Below are 13,030 nucleotides of genomic sequence, written 5' to 3' on the forward strand. Positions count from 1 at the left end.
GGGCTAATATGGTCCAAATGTTTGCCATGGGGTAAGTGAAGCCAATGGTTGAGCCAATGGCAAAATGAGCAAATTGAAGTGTTTTCCTCCCAGGCGTAATACAAAGTAAAGTACAAAGTGTTTGTTAAGTGTTAAGCCTGTGTTAAAATATGCTTTGAATTATTGAAAGACAAAAAAGTAATTGCGATTGTGTTGAATTGTGTTTGGGAAATAAAGACAGAGAGCGGTTATATTTCATTTGGTACAGAAATGTGTAGGCTGCTTAACTTACCCTGTCCCGCGGCTAACAACAACCTGAAATATATGTAGATCTCTTTGTTAGACAGAGTGATGCTGAATGTAAAAAACATATCAACTTACCCCACTCTCCCCTACAAACTATTTTTTTCAATTCATTTTTTTATTCGTAATTTATTTGATTCATAGATGTTTATTTGCTGATATCACCAAAGGAAGACAGATTGTTCTATCCCCATTCCAGGAAATGTTGTCATTCAATGTTGCTCAATGATCTTTCACCTTTTAGGTCAAATGTCATCCTACAGGTCACTATTGTCCACTCCAGCAGAACAGGTCACCATGTCACACTAGAGCCTTTGTGTCAGGTGGAGGGGTCAGGAGTGACTAATCAAGTGTGTAGTGGCTCTGGGCCCTAACTAGACAATGGGGTCAAGAAGAATATAGATGGAGGACTAGGTTGTTATTGTATAACATTGCTGCTTCTCTATGTGTTTTCTTCTCTTCTACCCCGGGCATGTTGTGTTATAGACCTTTATACAGGAGAATCCATTTACCTTGATTACTGATGCTTAACAATTGTGTTTACTGGCAGTTTATTAACATGTTCAGATGTGCAGCGCAGCCAGCCTGTTATTCTACAGTATACAGTAGATCCTCACCTCCTCTCATTTTACATGACATTTTAGTCATTTAGCAGACGCTCTTATCCAGAGCGACTTACAGTTAGTGAGTGCATAAATTATTATTTTTTCATACTGGCCCCCCATGGGAATCAAACCCACAACCCTGGCGTTGCAAACGCCATGCTCTACCAACTGAGCTACATCCCTGCCGGCCATTCCCTCCCCTACCCTGGGCCAATTGTGCACCGCCCCATGGGTCTCCCGGTCGCGGCCGGCTACGACAGAGCCTGGATTCAAACCAGGATCTCTAGTGGCACAGCTAGCACTGCGATGCAGTGCCTTAGACCACTGCACCACTCGGGAGATCTCCATAGTGGGGATCTCATTATGGAGGCAGTATGCATCACTGATGTTGCTGTGTCCCTGGCCATTCATTATTCATACATCAACAGACTGAGATAAAGCCTGGGGGAAAAAGGAGGGATGAGTGGAGGAGAGGAGAGGAGGGAGGCAGGCCTCCTCCAACACTGCAGTCTCTTCCTGGAAAGCAAAGCTTTCAGGCAATTCTCTGAGATCAAGAGATGCTGCACACAGGAACCCCCTGCCTCTCTGGGCTAAATAAATAAATATATATTCTCTGCTGCTGCTCTTTTTACGGCAGGCGATAAAGGAAATGGATTGAAAGACAACCTTAGAAGTGAAAACACAGGGTCCCGGTGGGGATCGAGAACGGAAAGGGGGAGAAGAAGGGCTGGGAGAGAGTGAGAGAGAGAGAGAGAGAGAGAGAGAGAGAGAGAGAGAGAGAGAGAGAGAGAGAGAGAGAGAGAGAGAGAGAGAGAGAGAGAGAGAGAGAGAGAGAGAGAGAGAGAGAGAAAAAAAGTCCTTGCAGCTGGTGAAGAGGGTCTAGATACTGGAGATCTGAGCATGTTGGTGAGACAGGGAGGGGGAGGGAGAGAGACAGAGAGGGGGAGGGAGAGAGATACAGGGAGGGGAGAGAGACAGGGAGGGGAGGGAGGGGAGGGAGGGAGAGAGACAGGGAGGGAGGGGAGGGAGGGAGAGAGACAGGGGAGCGGGAGGGAGAAAGAGATACAGGGAGGGGGGAGTAAGGGGAGAGACAGGGAGGGGGAGGGAGGGAGAGAGACAGTGAGGGGGAGGGAGGGAGAGAGAGAGCGACAGGGAGGGGGAGGGAGAGAGACAGAGAGGGAGGAAGAGAGACAGGGAGGGGGAGGAGAGAGAGAGAGGAGGCTGGAGAGAGGGAGGAAGAGAGACAGGAAGGGGGAGGGAGAGAGAGAGACAGGGAGGGGGCGGGAGAGAGAGCGACGGGGAGGGAGAGAGAGAGACAGGGAGGGGGAGGGAGAGAGGAGGCTGGGGAGAGAGAGAGACAGGGAGGGGGAGGGAGAGAGGAGGCTGGGGAGAGAGAGAGACAGGGAGGGGGAGGGAGAGAGGAGGCTGGGGAGAGGGGTACGTGAGGGACCAATGGGGCACAGGTGGAGGGAATATGTCACACCACTACCACCCCCAAAAAATGAAGGGTGGGGGTTGACTGAACCTCTCGCCACACCTACTAGTTTTGTTTGTTTTTACATCAACACATGCTGCCAGGAAGTCTTCTCATTCCCAACAAGTGACAGGAAGTTCGATGACAACTGTGATTACACACAAGTCTTACCATGGTGTGTTGGCATCAACATTGGATCAGCAGATCTTTAAAATAAATGATAACATTGTCATATACAGTATGCAGTACTGAGTCACTGCTAACGTGATTACAAGCAGATAATATGAGTCATCTCCATGACTATGTCTGGCGGTGTATAGAGCAGGGTGACTGTGTGAGAGTGATGGTGATTGCTGTAGTATTCAGACCCCTTGACTTTTCCCACCTTTGGTTACGTTACAGCCTTATTCTAAAACGGATTAAATAAATACAAATCCGCAGCAATCTACACACAATACCCCATAATGACAAAGCGAAAACCGTTTTTTAGAAATATTTGCAACTTAAAAAACAGAAATACCTTATTTACATGAGAATTCAGACCCTTCGCTATGAGACTCGAAATTGAGCTCAGGTGCATCCTGTTTCCATTGATCATCCTTGAGATGTTTCTACAAATTGATTGGAGTCCACCTGTGGTCAATTCAATTGATTGGACATGATTTGGAAAGGCACACACCTGTCTATATAAGGTCCCACAGTTGACAGTGCATGTCAGAGCAAAAACCAAGCCGAGGTCGAAGGAATTGTCCGTAGAGGTCAGAGACAGGATTGCGTCGAGGCACAGATCTGGGGAAGGGTAGCAAAAATGTTCTGCAGCATTGAAGGTCCCAAAGAACACAGTGACCTCCATCATTCTTAAATGGAAGAAGTTTGGAACCACCAAGACTCTTCCTAGAGCTGGCCGCACGGCCAAACTGAGCAATCGGGGGAGAAGGGCCTTGGTCAGGGAGGTGACCAAGAACCCGATGGTCACTCTGACAGCTCTAGAGTTCCAATGTGAAGATGGTAGAACCTTCCAGAAGGACAGCCATCTCTGCAGCACTCCATCAATCAGGCCTTTATGGTAGAGTGGCCAGACGGAAGCCACTCCTCAGTAAAAGGCACATGACAGCCCGCTTGGAGTTTGCCAAAAGGCACCTAAAGACTCTCAGACCTGAGAAACAAGATTCTCTGGTCTGATGAAACCAAGATTGAACTCTTTGGCCTGAATGCCAAGCGTCACGTCTGGAGAAAACCTGGCACCATCCCTACGGTGAAGCATGGTGGTGGCAGCATCATGCTGTGGGGATGTTTTTCAGCGGCAGGGACTGGGAGACTAGTCAGGGTCGAGGGAATGATGAATGGAGCAAAGTACAGAGAAATCCTTTATGAAAACCTGCTCCAGAGTGCTCAGGACCTCAGACTGGGGCGAAGGTTCACCTTCCAATGTCCTTGAGTGGCCCAGCCAGAGCCCGGACTTGAACCCGATCGGACATCTCTGGAGAGACCTGAAAATAGCTGTGCAGCAACGCTCCCCATCCAACCTGACAGAGCTTGAGAGGATCTGCAGAGAAGAATGGGAGAAACTCCCCAAAAACAGGTGTGCCAAGCTTGCAGCGTCATACCCAAGAAGACTCAATGCTGTAATCGCTGTCAAAGGTGCTTCAACAAAGTACTGAGTAAAGGGTCTGAATACTTATGTAAATGTGATATTTCAGTTTTTTTATTCGTAATAAATTAGCAAAAAGTTCTACAAACCTGTTTTTGATTTGTCATTATGCGGTATTGTGTGTAGATTGATGAGGAAAAATAACGATTTAATCAATTTTAAAAAAGCTGTAACGTAACAAAATTTGAAAAAAGTCAAGCGGTCTGAATACTTTGCGAAGGCACTGTAGTATTTAGTGCCGAGCGTTTGAACCTAACTGACATTATTACTCCTGCAGTTAACAGAATGTCATCACTCCCTCCATTCATCTTTAGGATGACTGTGTGTTTTCCAACATTGGTTGGCTCCCCGACAAACTGGTTATTTATCGAAGTCTGTTTGATTTCTGCTGGGTGTACACTTTACAGGCACACTGCGCTGCATATGAAAGGGTAGAGATGGGGGATTAAAGGGCAAATTAATAAATCAAGTTTCATCCAGGATTTTCGCTCACCTTGCGGAAAGAAAAACCCCATCTGTCTCAGCCCTTCCTGAAGTTTAAAGGATATACTATATCGGGAAAACTCTGACACTCACACCAAAAGTGAAGGACTGCTACGTCCTGGGAATCAGTCAACCTACGTTCCACCAAGGTGTGAGTGAATTCCTTATATCAAAACAATCCAATGAATTGTATAGAAAGCTGTCATCATTGTATCATCTGATGTACATACATACATGTACTTTCACAGGCCTTGTCTACATGCTCAACTGCACCGACAACTTTCATACTTCATTTTCAGCTGTGATAAACATCCATCCATGATGGTACGTGTGGCAGACAGTGGGACTAAGGGCAGTGTGAGTGTGTCCAGTCACCGTGTGTATTTTAAGGTGGGCAGCCTCAGTCAGTCACTGACCCACCCCCCTCCCCTCCCCTCCCCTCCCCTCCCTTCCTCCCACCCTCTATCCCTCCCTCCCACCTCTATCCCTCCCAGAAACAAACTCCATCATCAGCACCTTCCTGCTCTCTCTGTTACCAGGGCGACGGGCTCAGTCGGTCATAAGGACCGACCGCCTGTGTGTGCTAAATAATTGATATAATTAGAATCCCATAATGTCACCTTGAGCTCCTTCAATACTTGATGAAGCACTTCCCTCCCACTGCGCCGGCCCGTGCCGGACTTTCAAGCTATTGTAAAACAGTATGTGTCCAGTCACTGTGTGCTCTCTCTCTCTCTCTCTCTCTCTCTCAATTCAACTTCAATTCAATTTAAGGGCTTTATTGGCATGGGAAACATATGTTAACATTGCCAAAGCAAGTGAAGTAGATAGTTACATTCCCTTTCCGCTCCCATTCAGAGTTATGCTTAATTTTATTTTGTTTAAAAAAGAAATGTCCATGCAGCCACCTGTACATCAATACATCAAATGATCTCTCTCTCAATTTAATTTCAATTCAATTCAAAGGGCTTTATTGGCATGGGAAACGTATGTTTACATTGCCAAAGCAAGTTAAAAAGATAATAAACAAAAGTGAAATAAACAATAAATATTAACAGCAAACATTACACTCAGAAGTTCCATTTCAAATGTCATATTATGTCTATATACAGTGTTGTAAATATGTGCAAATAGTTCAAGTACATAAGGGAAAATAAATAAACATAAATATGGGTTGTATTTACAGTGGTGTTTGTTCTTCACTGGTTGCCCTTTTCTTGTGGCAACAGGTCACAAATATTGCTGCTGTGATGGCACACTGTGGTATTTCACAGTTTGTGTTCGGGAACAGAGCCCCAGGACCAGCTCACTTAGGGGACTCACTTCCTTTTAAGTGGTTATAGAATTTAACGGCTCTTTTCTGGATTTTGATAATTAGCGGGTATCGGCCTAATTCTGCTCTGCATGCATTATTTGGTGTTTTACGTTGTACACTGAGGATATTTTTGCAGAATTCTGCATGCAGATTCTCAATTTGGTGTTTGTCCCATTTTGTGAATTCTTGGTTGGTGAGCGGACCCCAGACCTCACAACCATAAAGGGCAATGGGTTGTATAACTGATTCAATAATTTTTTGCCAGATCCTAATTGGTATGTCGAATTTTATGTTCCTTTTGATGGCATAGAAGGCCCTTCTTGCCTTGTCTCTCAGATCGTTCACAGCTTTGTGGAAGTTACCTGTGGGCGCTGATGTTTAGGCGAAGGTATGATAGTTTTTTGTGTGCTCTAGGGCAACGGTGTCTAGATGGAATTTGTATTTGTGGTCCTGGCAACTGGACCTTTTTTGGAACACCATTGCTTTTGTCTTACTGATATTTACTGTCAGGGCCCAGGTCTGACAGAATCTGTGCAGAAGATCTAGGTGCTGCTGTAGGCCCTCCTTGGTTGGTGACAGAAGCACCAGATCATCAGCAAACAGTAGACATTTGACTTCAGATTCTAGTAGTGTGAGGCCGGGTGCTCTCTCTCTCCCTCTCTCCCTCCCTCTCTCTCTCCCTCTCTCCCTCTCTCCCTCACTCTCTCTCTCTCTCTCTCTCTATACGCTGAGCCTCACTTCCACCACCACAGTCCCTGGATCCCCTGCTGGGTACCTTTAGCCCACTGATGGAGGAGAGACTGGCTAACTTCCACTCTACCATGACCTCAGACATAGCTCAGTCTCTGTGATGGAGTAGTGTGAGAGGAAATATGAGGACAGAGGATGACATACCCTGTTTGGCCAATCAGGCTTCTGCCCCAAAGGGAACAACCTTACCAGACTGTCAGTTACTCATTCACACTCATAAGAATGTAGAAATAATTTTCCTTTTCACAAGATGGCCACAGTTGTGACCACAAATCTCCAAATGTGACAGGACTGATATAATCGTCATTCAGGTAATATTTCTTAGGAACATTGCACCGGGTGTGCTCTGTGCTGGCAAGGGAGTTACTTTTGTTTGAATTATGTGTTATGACAATTTGCAATGCTGTGGTGATGGTTCTATCTGTGCCAGGTATAATCTGATACCAGTCAACTGGGAGACATAAATATGAGCAGTATTACACCACTTGGCACAGGGCTGGCTGTGTTGTGTCTGTGTGTGTGTGTGTGTGTGTGTGTGTGTGTGTGTGTGTGTGTGTGTGTTACAGGAACTCATGTAGAGGCCATGGAGTAACCATTTGAGCACTGTTCATGACTTAAACAAGGGACCTGATGCTGAGTGAGCTTCTGACATTAGGGTTGAAAGGTCAGCACCCAGGGTGCATTGCTCTCTCTCTTACTATGACTGTGATCATTAGGTACCCCTGTGATGGTGTTGAGTATGACATCACAGAAGCATCTTGATTTAGTGAAGAACAGGAATGTATTTCCATGTATTTTCTTTACCTGACATTATGATCAAATAAAGGTTTAATACCCTTCCCCCACTAATTTCTTTCTCCTTATGGCATGAGTCACACCTCTCTAGACAAGTACACTCACCACTTCACCACATAATAATATGTATGCCATTTAGCAGACGCATTCATCCAAAGCAATTTACAGTCATTCATGCATACATTTTATGTATGTGTGGTCCCGGGAATTGAACCCACTATCGTGGCATTGCAAGCGCCATGCTATACAAACTGAGCTGCAGAGGACCAGACGCAAGCGCGCACGCACACACACACACACACACACACACACATACACACACACACACACACACACTCACACACACGCACACAGAACACTCCTGTGACTCCCAACATCTCTTATCGAGCCAGAAGTGAGCCAAGACTCTCTGCATCCCAGAATTACAATTACCGTAAGAATAACCAGTTAACTGTATCACTTACTGCTGTTACACCTCTCATGTCCTACACAGGCCCTACACTGACACTACATTGACACTACACTGACACTACACTGGCCCTACACTGAAACTACACTGACACTACACTGACACTACACTGACACTCTACTGACACTACACTGACACTACACTGACACTGAAACTACACTGACACTACACTGACACTACACTGACACTACACTGACACTATACTGACACTATACTGACACTACACTGACACTACACTGACACTACACTGACACAATACTGACACTATACTGACAATACACTGACACTGACACTATACTGACACTACACTGACACTATACTGACACTATACTGACACTACACTGACACTACACTGACACTATACTGACACTATACTGACACTACACTGACACTACACTGACACTACACAGGCCCTACACTGACACTATACTGACACTACACTGACACTACACTGACACTACACTGACACTACACTGACACTACACTGACAATATACTGACACTATACTGACACTATACTGACACTACACTGACACTATACTGACACTATACTGACACTACACTGACACTACACTGACACTGACACTACACTGACACTATACTGACACTACACTGACACTATACTGACACTATACTGACACTCTACTGACACTACACTGACACTATACTGACACTACACTGACACTACACTGACACTATACTGACACTCTACTGACACTACACTGACACTATACTGACACTACACTGACACTACACTGACACTACACTGACACTGACACTACACTGACACTACACTGACACTATACTGACACTACACTGACACTGACACTACACTGACACTACACTGACACTCTACTGACACTACACTGACACTATACAGACACTATACTGACACTATACTGACACTATACTGACACTGACACTGACACTATACTGACACTACACTGACACTACACTAACACTACACTGACACTACACTGACACTACACTGACACTATAATGTCACTACACTGACACTACACTGACACTACACTGACACTACACTGACACTCTACTGACACTAAACTGACACTATACTGACACTACACTGACACTATACTGACACTATACTGACACTACACTGACACTATACTGACACTATACTGACACTACATGGACACTACACTGACACTGACACTACACTGACACTATACTGACACTATACTGACACTCTACTGACACTACACTGACACTATACTGACACTCTACTGACACTATACTGACACTACACTGACACTACACTGACACTATACTGACACTATACTGACACTACACTGACACTATACTGACACTATACTGACACTACATGGACACTACACTGACACTGACACTACACTGACACTATACTGACACTATACTGACACTATACTGACACTCTACTGACACTACACTGACACTATACTGACACGACACTGACACTATACTGACACTATACTGACACTCTACTGACACTACACTGACACTACACTGACACTACACTGACACTACACTGACACTATACTGACACTACACTGACATTATACTGACACTACACTGACACTACACTGACGCTACACTGACACTAAACTGACACTATACTGACACTACACTGACATTATACTGACACTACACTGACACTACACTGACACTACACTGACACTATACTGACACTACACTGACATTATACTGACACTCCACTGACACTCTACTGACACTACACTGACACTATACTGACACTACACTGACACTACACTGACACTACACTGACACTATACTGACACTATACTGACACTCTACTGACACTACACTGACACTACACTGACACTACACTGACACTACACTGACACTATACTGACACTATACTGACACTCCACTGACACTACACTGACACTACACTGACACTACACTGACACTATACTGACACTACACTGACACTATACTGACACTACACTGACACTACACTGACACTACACTGACACTATACTGACACTACACTGACATTATACTGACACTACACTGACACTACACTGACACTACACTGACACTAAACTGACACTATACTGACACTATACTGACACTCTACTGACACTACACTGACACTATACTGACAATACACTGACACTACACTGACACTACACTGACACTATACTGACACTATACTGACACTCTACTGACACTACACTGACACTACACTGACACTACACTGACACTACACTGACACTATACTGACACTACACTGACACTACACTGACACTACACTGACAATACACTGACACTACACTGACACTATACTGACACTATACTGACACTATACTGACACTCTACTGACACTACAATGACACTCTACACTGACAGTACACTGACACTATACGACACTACACCGACACTACACTGACACTACACTGACACTATACTGACACTACACTGACACTACACTGACACTACACTGACACTCACACTGACACTACACTGACACTATACTGACACTACACTGACACTACACTGACACTACACTGACACTACACTGACACTACACTGACACTACTGACACTACACTGACACTACACTGACACTATACTGACACTACACTGACACTACACTGACACTACACTGACACTACACTGACACTATACTGACACCACACTGACACTATACTGACACTACACTGACACTATACTGACACTATACTGACACTACACTGACACTACACTGACACTACACTGACACGACACTGACACTATACTGACACTACACTGACACTACACTGACACTACACTGACACTACACTGACACTACACTGACACTACACTGACACTACACTGACACTACACTGACACTACACTGACACTATACTGACACTACACTGACACTACACTGACACTACACTGACACTACACTGACACTACACTGACACTCCACTGACACTATACCGACACACACTGACACTACACTGACACTACACTGACACTATACTGACACTATACTGACACTACACTGACACTACACTGACACTACACTGACACCATACTGACACTACACTGACACTCCACTGACACTACACTGACACTCCACTGACACTGACACTACACTGACACTACACTGACACTATACTGACACTACACTGACACTACACTGACACTACACTGACACTATACTGACACTACACTGACACTACACTGACACTATACTGACACTACACTGACACTACACTGACACTACACTGACACTCTACTGACACTACACTGACACTATACTGACACTATACTGACACTACACTGACACTACACTGACACTACACTGACACTACACTGACACTACACTGACACTACACTGACAATTACACTGACACTACACTGACACTACACTGACACTCTACTGACACTGACGCTATACTGACACTATACTGACACTACACTGACACTACACTGACACTATACTGACACTATACTGACACTACACTGACACTACACTGACACTATACTGACACTACACTGACACTACACTGACACTATACTGACACTACACTGACACTACACTGACACTATACTGACACTATACTGACACTACACTGACACTACACTGACACTATACTGACACTACACTGACACTGACACTACACTGACACTATACTGACACTATACTGACACTACACTGACACTACACTGACACTATACTGACACTACACGACACATACTGACACTACACTGACACACCGACACTGACACTACACTGACACTACACTGACACTATACTGACACTATACTGACACTACACTGACACTACACTGACACTACACTGACACTATACTGACACTATACTGACACTACACTGACACTACACTGACACTATACTGACACTACACTGACACTACACTGACACTACACTGACACTACACTGACACTATACTGACACTACACTGACACTACACTGACACTACACTGACACTACACTGACACTACACTGACACTACACTGACACTATACTGACACTATACTGACACTACACTGACACTACACTGACACTACACTGACACTGACACACACTGACACTATACTGACACTAACTGACACTAATGACACTACACTGACACTGACACTACACTGACACTATACTGACACTATACTGACACTACACTGACACTACACTGACACCATACTGACACTATACTGACACTACACTGACACTACACTGACACTACACTGCACACTGACACAATACTGACACTACACTGACACTATACTGACACTACACTGACACTACACTGACACTACCACTGAACTGACACTACACTGACACTACACCGACACTATACTGACACTACACTGGCACTACACTGACACCATACTGACACTACACTGACACTACACTGACACTACACTGACACTACACTGACACTACACTGACACTATACTGACACTATACTGACACTACACTGACACTACACTGACACTATACTGACACTACACTGACAACTGACACTACACTGACACTATACTGACACTATACTGACACTACACTGACACTACACTGACACTAACTGACACTACACTGACACTATACTGACACCATACTGACACTACGAACTGACACTACACTGACACTACACTGACACCATACTGACACTATACTGACACTACACTGACACTATACTGACACTAAACTGACACTAACTGACACTACACTGACACTATACTGACACTACACTGACACTGACACTATACTGACACTACACTGACACCATACTGACACTGACACTATACTGACACTCTACTGACACAATACTGACACTACACTGACACTACACTGACACTATACCGACACTACACTGACACTACACTGACACTATACTGACACCACACTGACACTACACTGACACTACACTGACACTATACTGACACTACACTGACACTATACTGACACTACACTGACACTACACTACACTGACACTATACTGACACTATACTGACACTACATTGACACTATACTGACACTACACTGACACTATACTGACACTACACTGACACTGACACTATACTGACACTATACTGACACTACACTGACACTATACTGACACTACACTGACACTACACTGACACTACACTGACACTGACACTATACTGACACTCTACTGACACTATACTGACACTACACTGACACTACACTGACACCACACTGACACTACACTGACA

This window comes from Coregonus clupeaformis, chromosome 13, assembly GCF_020615455.1.
Source record: "Coregonus clupeaformis isolate EN_2021a chromosome 13, ASM2061545v1, whole genome shotgun sequence".
Taxonomy (NCBI): domain Eukaryota; kingdom Metazoa; phylum Chordata; class Actinopteri; order Salmoniformes; family Salmonidae; genus Coregonus; species Coregonus clupeaformis.